The 14,624-nt window shown below is 45.8% G+C and overlaps 1 protein-coding gene across 2 annotated transcripts in view; it reads left to right on the forward strand.

Moving 5' to 3' along the window:
- Positions 1-14,624, forward strand: part of WIF1 (WNT inhibitory factor 1) — a 270,043-nt gene that overhangs the window by 106,834 nt on the left and 148,585 nt on the right. The gene's annotated exons all lie outside the window — the stretch shown is intronic.

The raw sequence follows: 14,624 nt of genomic DNA on the forward strand, positions 1-14,624 counted from the left end.
CAGTCGACAACTGGCTCGTGCAGCCTGAGCCAGGGTAATCCAAGGAGAACAGCATGGGATAATCGAGGCAGGACGTAAAAAGCTATCTTCTTGAGATGGAGCGCTCCAATTTGTAGGTCCACTTCGGCAGTCACCATGGTGATGAGCTCAGGCAGTGGTTTACCATTGACGGAGGAGATTGCACGCGGGTTTTTTATGATGACCACTGGGATCTGGAGTTTATCAACCTCTTCTTGACGAATGAAATTACAGGCCGCACCCGAATCCACATACGCCTCCACAGATCTACGCTCCTGACCTGCAATAATTAAAGCTGAAAGGGTAAGGGGCAGAGAGGAATTATGATCACCTAGGGAGACCTCTCTTACCTGGCCTAGGTGGAGGCGTTTCCTGGTTTCTCAGGATAGGTGCGCACAAAGTGATTGGCTCCACCGCAGTACACACAGAGACCATTCATCATCCTCTCCCTGCGCCGCTGCTCGGATAACCTGATACGATCTATCTGCATGGGCTCGGGAGTGGCGCTAGCAGAGGGTGCAGAGGAGCGGGGAATGGGAGCTTGATACAGCCTAAAGGGCCTTCTCTCCCTAGCTGACTCTCGAGCATGTTCCAAAAAGCGAAGATCTATATGAGTAGCCAGGGATATGAGGTCCTCCAGGGTGGTGGGGGTGTCACGCCCGGCAAGCTCGTCCTTGATTTTGCTAGAGAGGCCTCTCCGAAAGGCACCCACAAGTGTCTCGTTATTCCATCCCAGCTCCGAAGACAATGTCCAAAAGCGGATGGCGTACTGTCCTACAGTAAGGGAACCCTAGCGGAGGTTAAAAAGGGCCTCCGTAGTAGAAGCTAAGCGTCCGGGTTCATCAAAAACCTTGCGGAATAGCTCCAGAAAATTCTGGATACTGGAAACTACGGGATCATCCTGCTCCCACAAAGGATTCACCCAGGCCAAAGCCTCTCCCTCGAGATGGGACACTATAAATGCCACCTTGGCGCGATCTGTGGGGTACTGCTGGGGCAGAAGCTCAAAGTGCAGTCTGCACTTGTTTAAGAAACCCCGACATAACTTAGGATCCCCGCAATACCTGGGAGGCTTTCTCAGATGAGGAGGCAGAGACGAAACTGCGTCCCGGGGTGGGGTTGAAGCGGCCGCAGAGGACTGCAAAGCAACCAGTCGATCATCTACGGACGCCATATAACTCAAGATGTGAGACTGAGCATCGCGCTGCTGCGCGAGCTCCTGCACGAGCTCCTGCTGGAGACTGGCTAAGAGAGGAACATGCACTGGGTCAGTGGTTTGCAGGACAGAAAGCCGGGTGTCCATGGGATTCATAAAGGACATAATCCGGGTCTGATTTTCTTGTAAGAAAAGCAGTTCCTTCTGCGTAGCAGCCACAGCACCGGCGGGGTCCATGGCCTGGTAATACTGTGAGGATCAGGAGCGGACAATGTCCAGGAGTGGACCCTCTGGATCGCGGATCTGGAGCCCCTGGGCCGAGCACGCCAGGTGATAACCGACCCCTATACAGGGATCGTTAGGGACAGGACCGCAGGGGTCAGAATCGCGACAGCCGGAACCAAGAGGGATGGCTCGAAGGACAAGTAAGGATACAGGCAGACTGGAATGCAGGACAGAGTCTAGGGTACCTGAGCAGGGGGTACCGGAGGAGGAAGGATACCAAAAGGAGCAGCAGGAGAGAGAGGCACAGAAGGCGAGGGAAGGCAGACGTGGAAGCCCCAGGGACAGGAATAGCAACGGACGGGCTGAGGACGGGGAACCAGCAAGACAAGAAATAGGCAAGGGGCTAGGACACCAGACGATAGACAGGAGGTAGCACGGACAGGACTAGGTGGAGGCAGACAGGAGGGACGGAAATGGAACGGAGGCTGAGAAAAGGCTGACAGGAACCAAGGAAAAGACAAGATTAGAGAACTATAGTAGTACTATAGCGGCCAGAACAGTGCAGGAGCACCACACAATTACCAGGTGTCTTCCCCTTAAGGAAGACGCCTGAAATACCTTATACCTGGAAGTGGATCACCAAGGCCCTGCCCCTCAGCGACGCCCCCCGCTGAGTGAAGAGAGCGGTCGGGCGCGCCCGCAGCCTAAGGGTGGCGCACGGGACTGCAGCTGAACGGGAGGGAGGGACTGCAGGATTCACTCCAAGGTCATCGTGTCCAATCCCCTCAGTTTTATCCAATGCAGAATTCACTAAACCATCTCAGACAGATGTCTGTCCAGCCTCTGTTTGAAAACTTTCATTCAAGAACTCACCAGTCACCATCTTTCATGGCAGCCTGTTTAACTCATTGATCACCCTCACTGTCAAAAGGTTTTTTCTAATATCTAATCAGTATTTTCTCCCTTTCAGTTTCATAAACTCAGGCTGGCCTGCTTACAAGACAGGTGCATTAACTCACAGAAACATCACGAGGAGAATATACAAACTCCTTACAGATATTGTCCGTGGTGGGATTTAAACCAGTACTCCGGTGCTGCAAAGCAACAGTGCTAACCACTGAATCACCGTGCTGGCCTGAAATATTGTAACCTTTTTATGCCTTTTAGCTCAGTTAACTTTTTTAAAGGTTTCACACTTCAGATTTTTTGTCAAGTGTGCTATCTATTATTTTTATGGACCTATCATGAACCTATTAGAATGAATGTGCCTTTTCATATGTCATTTTTTTTTTTTTTTTAGGTACAGACTGATTGCCACTCCCCCCTAAAAAATGGAGACATGTCCTACCTTGATCTGTGTTGTGGATCACATTTGCCAATTCAAGTCAATAGCCACATGAAAAAATTGATAGTCTAAGTTTTGATGTTTAACGAGTAGGGGAAGCTAAGAATTTTTTTCCTCAAGAGAAAAATGGATGTAACAAGAATTGTAAAACCCAGCGCTAAAGATAGGTTCAGCATACTGAAAAAACATGGATCACCTACTGAATCCGTCGAGTCTGGTACCCAGTGTGCGTCGTCGCTGGGGACTGGAGTACAGTTGTGGAGTAGGTTATACCAATTTTGTGGCATGGCTTATGATGAATTTGATGGGTGGGCATGATCATGCCCCATCCCATCTATATCCTGTTCCATCCTGTATTTTTGCAGAAAAATATTGTGACTTATAAAAGGTGTTTACACCAGATTTCAAAAAGTTTTTTTTTATATAGTGGAAGAAATCGTCTCTGATTTTTTTTTTTTTTACATTTGATAGCAAGTTTCCTATTTTGCATAGGATACTCAAGGTCACTAGATGACTTTTGCATTATACCTTCTAAGACGTCTTTCCTTTTCCAAAAGAACAAACATTATAATTTATATGTACATGAGATCAACTGCTTGCATTATGAGCACATTCTTATACAACATATCACATTGTCATAAAAAAGAGATCCATGTATATTATGTATTTATAGTAAATTTTGAATGCAGAAATGTGGTATTGATCATCTTTTTGCTTATCAAGCAAGTAGCCCAGTCCATTTTGACCCTTATTATCCATTTCCACTTTTTAGGGTAATACTTCTCAATTTGAATTGTACAAGCAAGACCTCATAACTGGTTCACACGTAACAGTTTCATGTTCCTGTAGACAGTAGCCAGCATAGATGCACAGACAAAAGGCTGACCTGAAAAAGCCAGCCTCCTTTATTTATACAAAAAAGAGCTGGGACAGAATTGCAATCACTGACACTACTTGGGAGTTGGCAATGAATCTGAAATTACAAAAACAAGTTACAGAGACACATAGTATTGCCTATGTATGGTCATGGATAGAACTAATCACTTAATACATTCTTAGTCTAAGGCTTTTATGGGAAATAAAAACTCCAGACAGAAGCTCAATGATTGAAGCTTGGAGCTCTTGGACTCAAACTGAAGCTTATTGGAATACAAAGTTAAAAAGTAAGGAAACATATAGCGTAGACTTTTCTGTATCACCGCACTAGTTTAAATATGTACAGAGGCATCTCATCACTATAATAGGTGCAGAGGTTACAATTGAACCTGGGCCCTGGAGTCTATGGGGGCCCTCAAGATCCCTTTGCCCCATATGAAAAGATAATTACTATTAAAGACCTGCTATAGTTGGTGGCCCTGTTGGAGATTTTGCATTGAGGCCCACAAGCATTAAGTTATGCCACTGCTGGGGTCCACTGTTGAACAAAGCATTCACTTTGCATGGAAAATAGACCTGCTTACCACACTGCTGAAAAGACTCAGGATTAGCAGGCAAAAAAGCCATCTAGACACTTCCATAGGTCACTCAAGTATTCGACATGAATCGATTTGGACTAGTGATGAGCGAGTATGCTCGTTGCTCGGGTGATCTCCGAGTATTTGGATGTGCTAGGAGATTTAGTTTCTGTTGCCGCAGCTGCATGATTTGCAGCTACTTGACAGCCTGAATACATGTGAGGATTGCCTGTTTGTTAGGGAATTCCCACATGTATTCGGGCTGTCGAGTAGCCGCAAATCATGCAGCTGCAGCGACACAAACTAAATCTCTGAGCACTTTCAAATACTCGGAGATCACCCGAGCATGCTTGTGAAAACAAGCAACGAGCATACTCGCTCATCACTAATTAGGACATGTCTGTATAATAATGCTTCATTGCATAATCAGACGACGTTCATGAAAACCTACTTCTCAAAACTTATAGGCTTCGATTCATCAAGACCGGAATTGTTCACACCAGTCTTGATGAGGGGATGGAATCAACAAGGTCTGATTAAGAGGCTTGTCACAAATCTTCCAGTTATGAATTAGATGAACATATGTTGCCATGATCCATCTACATCCTGCCCAAGTGCCACCCATTTTGGCAGAGCTGGACAAAACTGACATGAAAACACAAAGTCTCAACATTTTAGCACAGCTTTGTGTTAAGCTAAAATATTGCAACTTTTCAAAGTGTTTTACTCCAAATTTCTGGTGTAAACACTTTGGCGAATTGAGTTTATAGAGTTTTTCATGCATCATGTAGACCAATATTCTACAGGTCAGGATATCAGAACTCATTGATTCCATGTTTGTCCAAGTTAAGTCTTTGCAGAAAGCAAAATATTGGACAATTTAGTTTTAACATGAATATTTGCCATTTGTATCAAGTGCTTACTATGAAATAAAGAGTGTATGTAAATCAGCATGTCTATTTACTCATGAGTTAATAATAAATATAATAAATTTTATTTCTATAGCGCCGACATATTCCGCAGCACTCTACATTTCAGAGGGGACTTGTACAGACAATAGACATTACAGCATGAGTAGTCTTTGTAGACTCATCTCACCTGATCACCATGGCCTTAGGTTTTACAACTAAAGTGCATTTTTGGAATCTTGTTTAAATCAAATTATTTTTCCTATTAAAATTATATTTCCCTTTTGCTTCTACCCTGATGCAACAAACCTCTAAGGCTGGTTTCACATTCGCGCTTTTTAAGCGCACGCACGGCCGGGGGTAGCTCCGCCCCCGAGCCGGCTCTCTGCCCGGCGTGCCCGCCCCTTCCTTGTAGCGCCGCCTCCTAGCGCACAGCGGCGCCTGCGATCGGCGCACCCTATCTTTAGCATAGGGTGCGCAGATCGTGCGCAGGCCGTGCGCTAGTTGCGCTTTGACCTGCGCTGCGCACTTTTGACGGTGCGCCGTGCGCGCCAAAATCAAACTTTTCGGATTTTGGCGCGCACGGCGCACCGTCAAAAGTGCGCAGCGCAGGTCAAAGCGCAACTAGCGCACGGCCTGCGCACGATCTGCGCACCCTATGCTAAAGATAGGGTGCGCCGATCGCAGGCGCCGCTGTGCGCTAGGAGGCGGAGCTACAAGGAAGGGGCGGGCACGCCGGGCAGAGAGCCGGCTCGGGGGCGGAGCTACCCCCGGCCGTGCGTGCGCTTAAAAAGCGCGAATGTGAAACCAGCCTTAAATAGTATTTTCCCAATGTAAAATAAAAGCAACATATACTCACCTCCAGCACCAATGACGTTCTAGCAATTTTTGTGCTGGGCTTCATTACTAATTCACTCACATCATCTTTGGATGAACCTCTGACGTTTGAAAGAAGTGTGGAGCACTTCAGTCAATTAGTTGTCGCTGTTTGGATGCAGTGTTCTCAAGGCAAAACAATGTCTGATCCCTGGGAAACCTAACACTGAAATCGCTGTAACTGTGATAAATGTTATTTTTTACACTGGAGAATATAGTATATAAAATATATAAATATTTAAATATAGTATTTAAAGGGGCACTCTGGACATTTGATAAAAATCTGCAGTCACTCTACACTTCTGAATCCTCACAGAACCACTCTCTGTCAGGATTCTTCGGTGTCTGTGCCAAGATTGGGTGGTCATGTGACGGTATGTATGGAATATGCAAACTTCTGGTCACATTCTGACTAGTCGTTCGCAGTCTCACTCAATACAAGTCAATTGACTAAGCCCGTGCATGTCTAGTCAGAATGTGGCTGGAAGTATACATATCACATACTTGTAGTCACATGACCACCAGCTATTATCACAGACATCAGGGAATCCTGATATTGCTTGGAAGTCTGCAGTCACATAGTCCAAGTAGTGGACAACCTTTTTAAGGTCCACAATGCTTTTGCAATGCAACTGCGGAGCTGTTGCGCACAGCCACCACCAGGGGGCGCTGTTACAGGAAAAAAGGGTTGCACTTACTATGTAGCACATTGGTGCAGAAATGCAGGCTGCCACCAGGAGGTGGCAGAGTAGTCAGACAGGTCAGAGTCAGAAACAAACAGGAAGATGAAGTATCTGAGGTCACAGCAAAGCACAATGTCAGGGACAAGCCAAAAGTCACAGCCAGTCAGGAGTGCGGTATCCAGAACGTGAGACGGAAAAAGGAGTCAAGGTACAAGCCAGTTGGTCAAAAGCCTGTAGGGGAACATAGTACAGTACCAGAGACAGAGAAACCGTAGGCGGAGTTCAGAGTTCAAGCCAAGTCATACACTGTAGGGAAATCACCAAACGCACTCAAAGTTAGGGTTAGTCACCCAAGAACCAAATAGAGGCAGGAAAAGTTAACCCCTCCATGACCAGGCCGGGGAAAGAAAAGCAAGAAGCAAACCCTGACCTTGATCATGACAGTACCCTCCTCTCAAGGGGGGCCACCGGACCTCCAGGCTTCCCAAGATACCGAGCATGATTGACCCGGACCAACCAATCCACATAGACCGATCGTGCCGAAACCGAGGACCAGTCCTCCGGACCATAGCCCCTCCAATGGACCAGATACTGGAGTGAGCGACGGACCATGCGAGAGTCAACAATCTGTTCTGCCTCATACTCATTCTGGACATCCACCGAAATGGGTGGCAGAGGAGATGGAGATTCCCCGGAGGAAAACCCCAATGGTTTCAAAAGAGACTTATGGAACACGTTGGGAATACGTAAAGATGGGGAAGGCGCAAACGGAAGGCCACAGGATTGATTACCTCCACAATCTCATAAGGGCCAATGAACTTGGGCCCCAACTTAGCAGAAGGAACTTTAAGCTTAATATTCCTGGTGGATAACCATACCTTATCCCCAACTCGGAATACTGGCCCCACAGATCGGCTTTTGTCAACAAAGAATTTATACCTCCTCTGAGCCTCTCCAATATTCCTCTGAACCTCCTGCTACACCTTCTCCAAACATTGCACAGGTAGATCAGCCCCAGGGCACCCTGAATCCAGTCGGGAAAACTCCCCAAAAGGGTGAAACCCATAATTACAGAACAAAGGGGAGGTACCCGTGGACTGATTAATGTGATTATTAAAAGCAAATTCAGCCACAGGCAAAGAGGAACATCAATCTTCCTGCTGTGTTGTGGTCAAATAACTTGTTCCAAGGAATTATTGGTTCTCTCTGTCTGACCATTAATTTCAGGATGTTATGCTGGAGTAAAGGTCAAACAGATACCCAACCTTTTACAAAAACCCCTCCAAAATGTGGCCACAAACTGCACTCCCCTGTCCGAAACCACACTCACATGCACATCATGCAGCCCGTAGCACATGTTTAACAAACAATTTAGCTAATGTCTCTGCATTAGGCAGACCTGTCAAAGGTAAAAAATGTGCTTACTTACTAAATCTGTCCACCACCACCCAAATGACCGTTTTACCACTAGAAGGAGGAAGATCAGTGATAAAATCCATGGACAGATGAGTCCATGGTCTATCAGGAATTGGCGAAGTCACCTATTCCCCGGCCGGCTGGTTATGGGAACTTGTAGCATGAGCACATACATCACCTGACAACACGAACTTAACCACATCCGAAGCCACCGAGGAAAACCAAAACAAGCTAAAAACAGCTTTATGGGTAGCTGAGATTCCAGGATGTCCACTCTGGGCAGAATCATGAAACTCCCGAAGTATCCTGAGATGATATTGAATGGGCACAAAGAACCTATTAACCAGCAATGACGGAAGGCCATGAGACTGAGCCTCACGAATCTCCCGCTCCAACACCGAGGACACCCCAGCCACAACCACACCATGCTGAAGAATGGAGGAAGGAGGTTCAGGAGGTGATATCGGGTCCAGATTACGGGATAAGGTATCAGCCTTGACATTTTTAGAACCAGGCCGAAAGGTAATAGAGAATTGAAACCGTGAGAAAAAAAATGACCATCTCGCCTGTCTCAGTGTCAACCTATTAGCAGACTCGATGTAATCCAGATGCTTACGATCTGTAATCACAGTGATTCAATGGACCACCCCCTCCAAAAAATGCCTCCATTCTTCAAATGCCAGTTTAATGGCCAATAACTCTCTGTTACCTACATCATAATTCTTTTCTGCACAAGAGAATTTCTTAGAGAAGAAGGCACAAGGTCTTAAATTGGTTAAAGTGGCAGGTCCCTAGGACAATACTGCCCCCACCCCAACCTCCGAGGCATGCACCTCTACAATAAACGGTTCAGATGGATCAGGTTGAAGTAATACAGGGGCAAACATGAAACACTTCTTTAGCGCTGAAAATGCCGCTGCGGCTGGAGCAGGCCAATTCTTGATATCAGACCCCTTCCGGGTCAAATCAGTGAGGGGCTTAACAATTTGAGAAAACCCTCTTATAAAATTCCTGTAATAAATAGCGAACCCCAAGAAATGCTGAAGACCTTTAAGATCCCTGGGTTGAACCCAGTCCCCAATGGCCTGAACCTTTCTGGGGTCCATACAAAATCCCTCAGCCGACAAGACGAACCCCAGAAAAGACAACTCCTGGACCAAAAACAAACATTTCTCCGGTTTAGCAAAGAGACAGTTTTCCCAGAGTCTCTGGAGAACTGCCCACAGGTGACCTATGTGGGCCTGCCTCTCTACAGAATACACCAGAATATCATCAAGATACACTACCATAAAGCGCCCAATAAAGTCAGAAAAGACATAGTTGAGAAAATTTTGGAAAACAGCTGGCGCATTAGTCACCCCAAAGGGCATAACCAAATTTTCAAACAGTCCCTCAGAGGTGAGAAACGCAGTTTTCCACTTATCCCCCTCCTGTATATGGATGAGATTGTATGCCCCCCCCGAAGACCCAATTTAGAAAACCACTTAGCCCCAGACAGTCAGTTATATAAATCAGGGATAAGTTGGAGGGGGTAAGTATTTCCCACAGTGATCTTATTCAACTCTCCGAAATCGAAGCATGGGTGCGAACCACCATCTTTTTCACAAAAAAGAACCCAGCCGCCACAGGAGACATGGAAGGGCGAAGATTTTGGAGAACTTTCTGTTCCAAGCTGGGAATTCAGTTGTCCTTCTCCTCTGCTTTTCACCCTCAGACCAATGGGCAGACAGAGAGAACTAACCAGACCTTGGAGTCGTATTTGAGATGTTTTATTTCCGCTGATCAGGATGATTGGGTTTCATTTTTGCCCTTGGCCGAATTTGCTTTAAATAATAGAGCTAGTTCTGCCACTTTGATGTCACCTTTTTTTTGTAACTTTGGGTTTCATCCTCGATTTTCTTCAGGGCAGGTGGAGCCCTCTGCCTGTCCAGGTGTTGACACTGTGGTGGAGAGAATGCACCAGATCTGGGACCAAGTGGTGGATAAGTTATCTCTCTCCCAGGAAAAGGCCCAGCAGTTTTCCAATCGACATAGGACCATTGGTCCCCAGTTTAAGATTGGTGATATGGTGTGGTTATCATCAAAAAATATTGCTATGAAGGTGGCTTCTCCTAAGTTTAAGCCTAGATTTATTGGACCTTACAAGATTTTGGAGATTATTAATCCGGTCTCTTTTCGTTTGGCTCTTCCTGTCACATTTAAGATCCATAATGTGTTCCATAAGTCCTTGTTGAAGAGGTTTGTTGAGCCAGTTGTGCCTGAGGTGGCACCTCCGGACATTGTATTGGTTGAAGGTAACTTGGAATATGAGGTAGAGAAAATTCTGGATTCCCGTCTGGCTAGACGGAGACTCCAGTATTTGGTTAAGTGGAAGGGTTATGGTCAGGGGGATAATTCCTGGGTCTCTGCCTCTGATATTCATGCCAAAAGATTGGTGCGTGCCTTTCATCGGGCTCACCCTGATCGCCCTGGTAGCGTTGTTGAGGGTTCGGTGACCCCTCCTCAAGGGGGGGTACTGTTGTGAGTTCATTCTCCCCTACGTCACTGAGGCCTGGTGAACTCCCTATTCTAGTGAAGGAAGGTAGTGAGCCTGATTATCAGGGATCTGGGACTAATGAAGACGATTGGCTGAGTGGAGTCACTGACTGGATTTAAGGCAGCCTACGCCCTTTCTGCCCTGCGGGTGATTTCTCTGTGGACTCTTGGACACCAGTCTGATTCCTGCTCTCCTAAAGCTAAGTTTTCTGTTTTGCCTTTTTGCATTTAAGATTTGTTTTTGTTTTTCTTGCTTTTTGGATTCTGCCACTCCCTGCTGGAGTGTGCAGTGTTCCGTTAGCTCTGTCTTCTCAAAGTACCTGAGTGCTGATTTAGTTTTTGAAGCTTAGTTGCTTCAGGGCCATTTTTATATCAGCTTGTTGGCTTTTGTCTCTGATAGGGTTTCGGCAGATTGCAGACAGCAGCCTTCCTATCCATTCCTATCTAGGTAGTTTTTGGCCCCGTCTTTGCTCAGCCTGTCTTTCTGTCTGTGTAAGTGTTTTCATCTTGCTTCACTGTCATTATATGTGGGGGGCTGCCTATTGCTTTGGGGTCTGCTCTGGGGCAGTTGGATTTCCCCTTTCCTTCTTTAGGCCTATGTATCTCTCCGGCTGTGATCGAGGGGTCTAGGTCATCGTAGGAACCCCCCACAGCTACTGCTAGTTGTGTTGATAGGTTCAGGGGTCTGCAATCTGATAGTTGCCAACTTCTCTGGTTTTCTGGACTTAGCTAGCTTTTCTGTTTTTGCCTCCTACGGTGACTCAATCATAACAGTACCCTTTGCAAAGACTCTCAGAGATGTATTCCTTCATGGCGGTATGCTCGGGACAGGACAAATTTTACAAACGGGCCTTGAACAATTTAGCACCAGGAACAAGATCAATGGTACAATCTAATAGGCGGTGTGGTGGTGAAACCTTAGCCTCCTATTTGGAGAGCACATCCGTAAAGTCCTTCAGGTACTCCTGAATACCCTCCAGACTGACGGATGACATAGACATAGTAGTAAGACAAGCTTCAGAACAATTAGGTCCCCACTTCACAATATCCCGAGACCCCCAATCAATAACTGGGTAATGAAGTTGCAACCAAGGAAACCCCAACACCAGGCCAGCAAGGAGATTATCCAAGACAAAACATGAACTACGCTCCTGGTGTAAGGCCCCCACCTTGAGGGTGAACTCTTAGAGATTAAATTAACCCCGCCCTTGGTGAGGGGTGTAGAGTCAATGGCCATGATTTTAATGGGAGTCCCGAACCTAACTGTCCCTAACTTACAGCTGTCCACCAGTTTAGAGTCAATTAGGTTCATAGATCACCCACAGTCCACAAAGGCCAAAGTGGGAGTGAAGCAATTCTCAACACCAAGTTCTGTTATGAATGAGTCACCGAGGAGGAAAAAACAAAAAGCAAGCTAAGCCCAGAAAACCGGAGAGGTTGGTAACTAGCGGATTGCAGACCCCTGATCCTATCCACAAGAACTAGCAGTAGCCGTGGAGCATGCCTACTGTGGTCCTAGACGCCTCGTCACGGCCAGAGAACTAAATAAGCCTAAAGAAAGAAAGGGAAAATCTAAACTGTCCCAGAGCAGACCCCAAAGCAATAGACAGCCCCCAACATGTATTGTCGGTGAAAGAAGATGAAAACACAGACACAGGTAGAAAGATAGGCTGAGCAAACGATGGGGCCCTCGCTAGCTAGAAAGGACAGGAAAGAAAAGCTGCTGTCTGCAATCACGCAAAAAACCCTGCAAAAAAGAATGTCCAACACGTCTGATAGAAAAAGGCCCTGAAGTCGCTAGACTTCAAATCACTATATCAGCACTCAGGTATATTCTGAAGACAGAGCAAAAGAGATCAACTGATCAGAGACAAAATGGGGATTAGCCCAGTCCCAGCCAGGGCTGGCTGAACACAAAAACTAAGTAAACCAGACAAAAACTCATATGAACAATAGCAGAGAAAACTTAGCTTTAGGAAGACAGGAACCAAACTGGAAACCAGGAGCCACAGTCAGGAAAAATCACCAGCAGGAAACTAGGGAGTCGGCTGCCTTAAATCCAATCAGAAACTCCTGATGTCCAATCGCAGTCCTCCTCCTCAGGTGGCCGGTCTCTGCCATTTAGATCAGCTTCATTACCTCACTTCACCAACAGAGGGAGTCCAGATAGAGAACTCACTACTCCTCTGTCTCCTCTGTCAGCACAGCCAGCTCCATAACCCTCACCAGAAGCCAGAGGCAAACCCGAAAATGAGCTCACAACAAAGTTCCACTTTTAACAGTACTTTAAGGAATGAAGAAAAAATTACCTGTGAGTCTGGGCAACCTCTTCGGTAGTTGCCCAGACTTAGGCGTTTTCCCAACACCTTGGGAGTAGGAGGACAGGAGAGACAGTCCTTCCAATGTCCTGTGCTCCACAGATAACTCCTGCATCATCTGAGTAAGGTTGGCCACTTGATCTGCCAAAGTACTGAGCGGATCCATACCAGAAGAAAAAAAAGTGCAAAATCCCCTTTAAAATGTAGTGGGCCAGTGAAAATGTGATGCAACTGCAGAGCAGTTGCGCGCAGCCACCACCAGGGGGCGCTGTTATTGGAAACAAGGGTTGCACTTACTGTGTAGCACCTCGGTGCAGAAGTGCAGGCCACCACCAGGAGGCGGCAGTTTAGTCAGACAAGCCGGATTCAGCAACAAACAGGAAGACAAAGTACCAGAGGTCACAGCAAAGCACAATGTCAGGGACAAGCCAAAAGTCAGAGCCAGATGGGAGCGCGGTATCCAGAACGTGAGACGGAAAGAGGAGTCGAGGTACAAGCCAGTGGGTCAAAAGCCAGTAGGGGAACATAGTACCAGAGACAGAGAAATCAGAGGCGGAGTTCAGAGTTCAAGCCGAGTTAAACACTGTAGGGAAATCACCAAATGTACAGGGATAGGGAATGGGTCAGACACACACACACGGGAAGGTGTATTCGGATCAGCTGCTCAAGCCAAGGACCAGAACTATCACTGACAAAGGCTACCAAAAACAGCACCAATACATAGCCACCCAAGAACCAAAGAGAGGCAGGAAAAGTTAACCCCTCCATGACCAGACCGGGGAAAGAAAAGCAAGAAGCAAAACCCGACCTGGATCATGACAGCTTCGATTAGTGTTCTATAATTAGTGACCATTTGCTTGTGGTTCTCCAGCTCTTGGCAATTGTTATGCACTAATAACATGGATGCCATAGTGATCTACAAATTGGCATCAAAATGAAAAAAAAATACTGACTGTTCATACCAATATACTATCTCCATTACTGATGCTTGGCTCCTTGGTCGGGATCGTATAAGAGGCACTTGGAAATACAGCCAGCACTCACAAACTAGACAGTGGACCAACACCATATCACTGTCTGGTCTTTTAGCATTTTTTTTTATTCTTTATTGGCAGTACATTTTTAATAGATTTAATAATGATTTGAGTTTGCGAAACACCACCACCTGTTATCTTTCAACATGAAAATCATGGAACTGTGTGAAAAATAAATATTTTTTTTGCTGTCTTTATAGTATGAGGTGAAGATTTCAGGTCAGCGATTAATATTGATTGACCAGGATATCAGTTAGCAAACTATTTAAAAGGGGTTTTCTGCTATTGATAATCTTTCTGTAACATGACCTACACCATAATCAAAGTATACCGATTATAAGATTCTCAGTGACCAGTAATTTCACCAGGTAATCAGTGCCCATTTAAATAAAAAGGTATATTGAGCGCAATTATATGACCTTCCATACACTGTAGAGTATATTTTGTGCAGCTGAACCCCTTTATAACCATCAAACCCCCTTAAAGTGGTTTGATGGGGTAAATAGGCAACTATATGGCAGACTAAAGCTTTGAACCTTTTACCTTTAGATACATGGGAAAAAAAGATTATTATGTTATCTTTGCATATGGATCAAGATCAAGTAATCTTGTCAAACAGCAGGTGGTTTGATTTTTCTTGCCAAAGTCAAAAGGTA

The sequence above is a fragment of the Dendrobates tinctorius genome, unplaced genomic scaffold (genome assembly GCF_039654945.1).
Source record: "Dendrobates tinctorius isolate UK_male_01 unplaced genomic scaffold, ASM3965494v1 ptg000224l, whole genome shotgun sequence".
Lineage (NCBI taxonomy): Eukaryota > Metazoa > Chordata > Amphibia > Anura > Dendrobatidae > Dendrobates > Dendrobates tinctorius.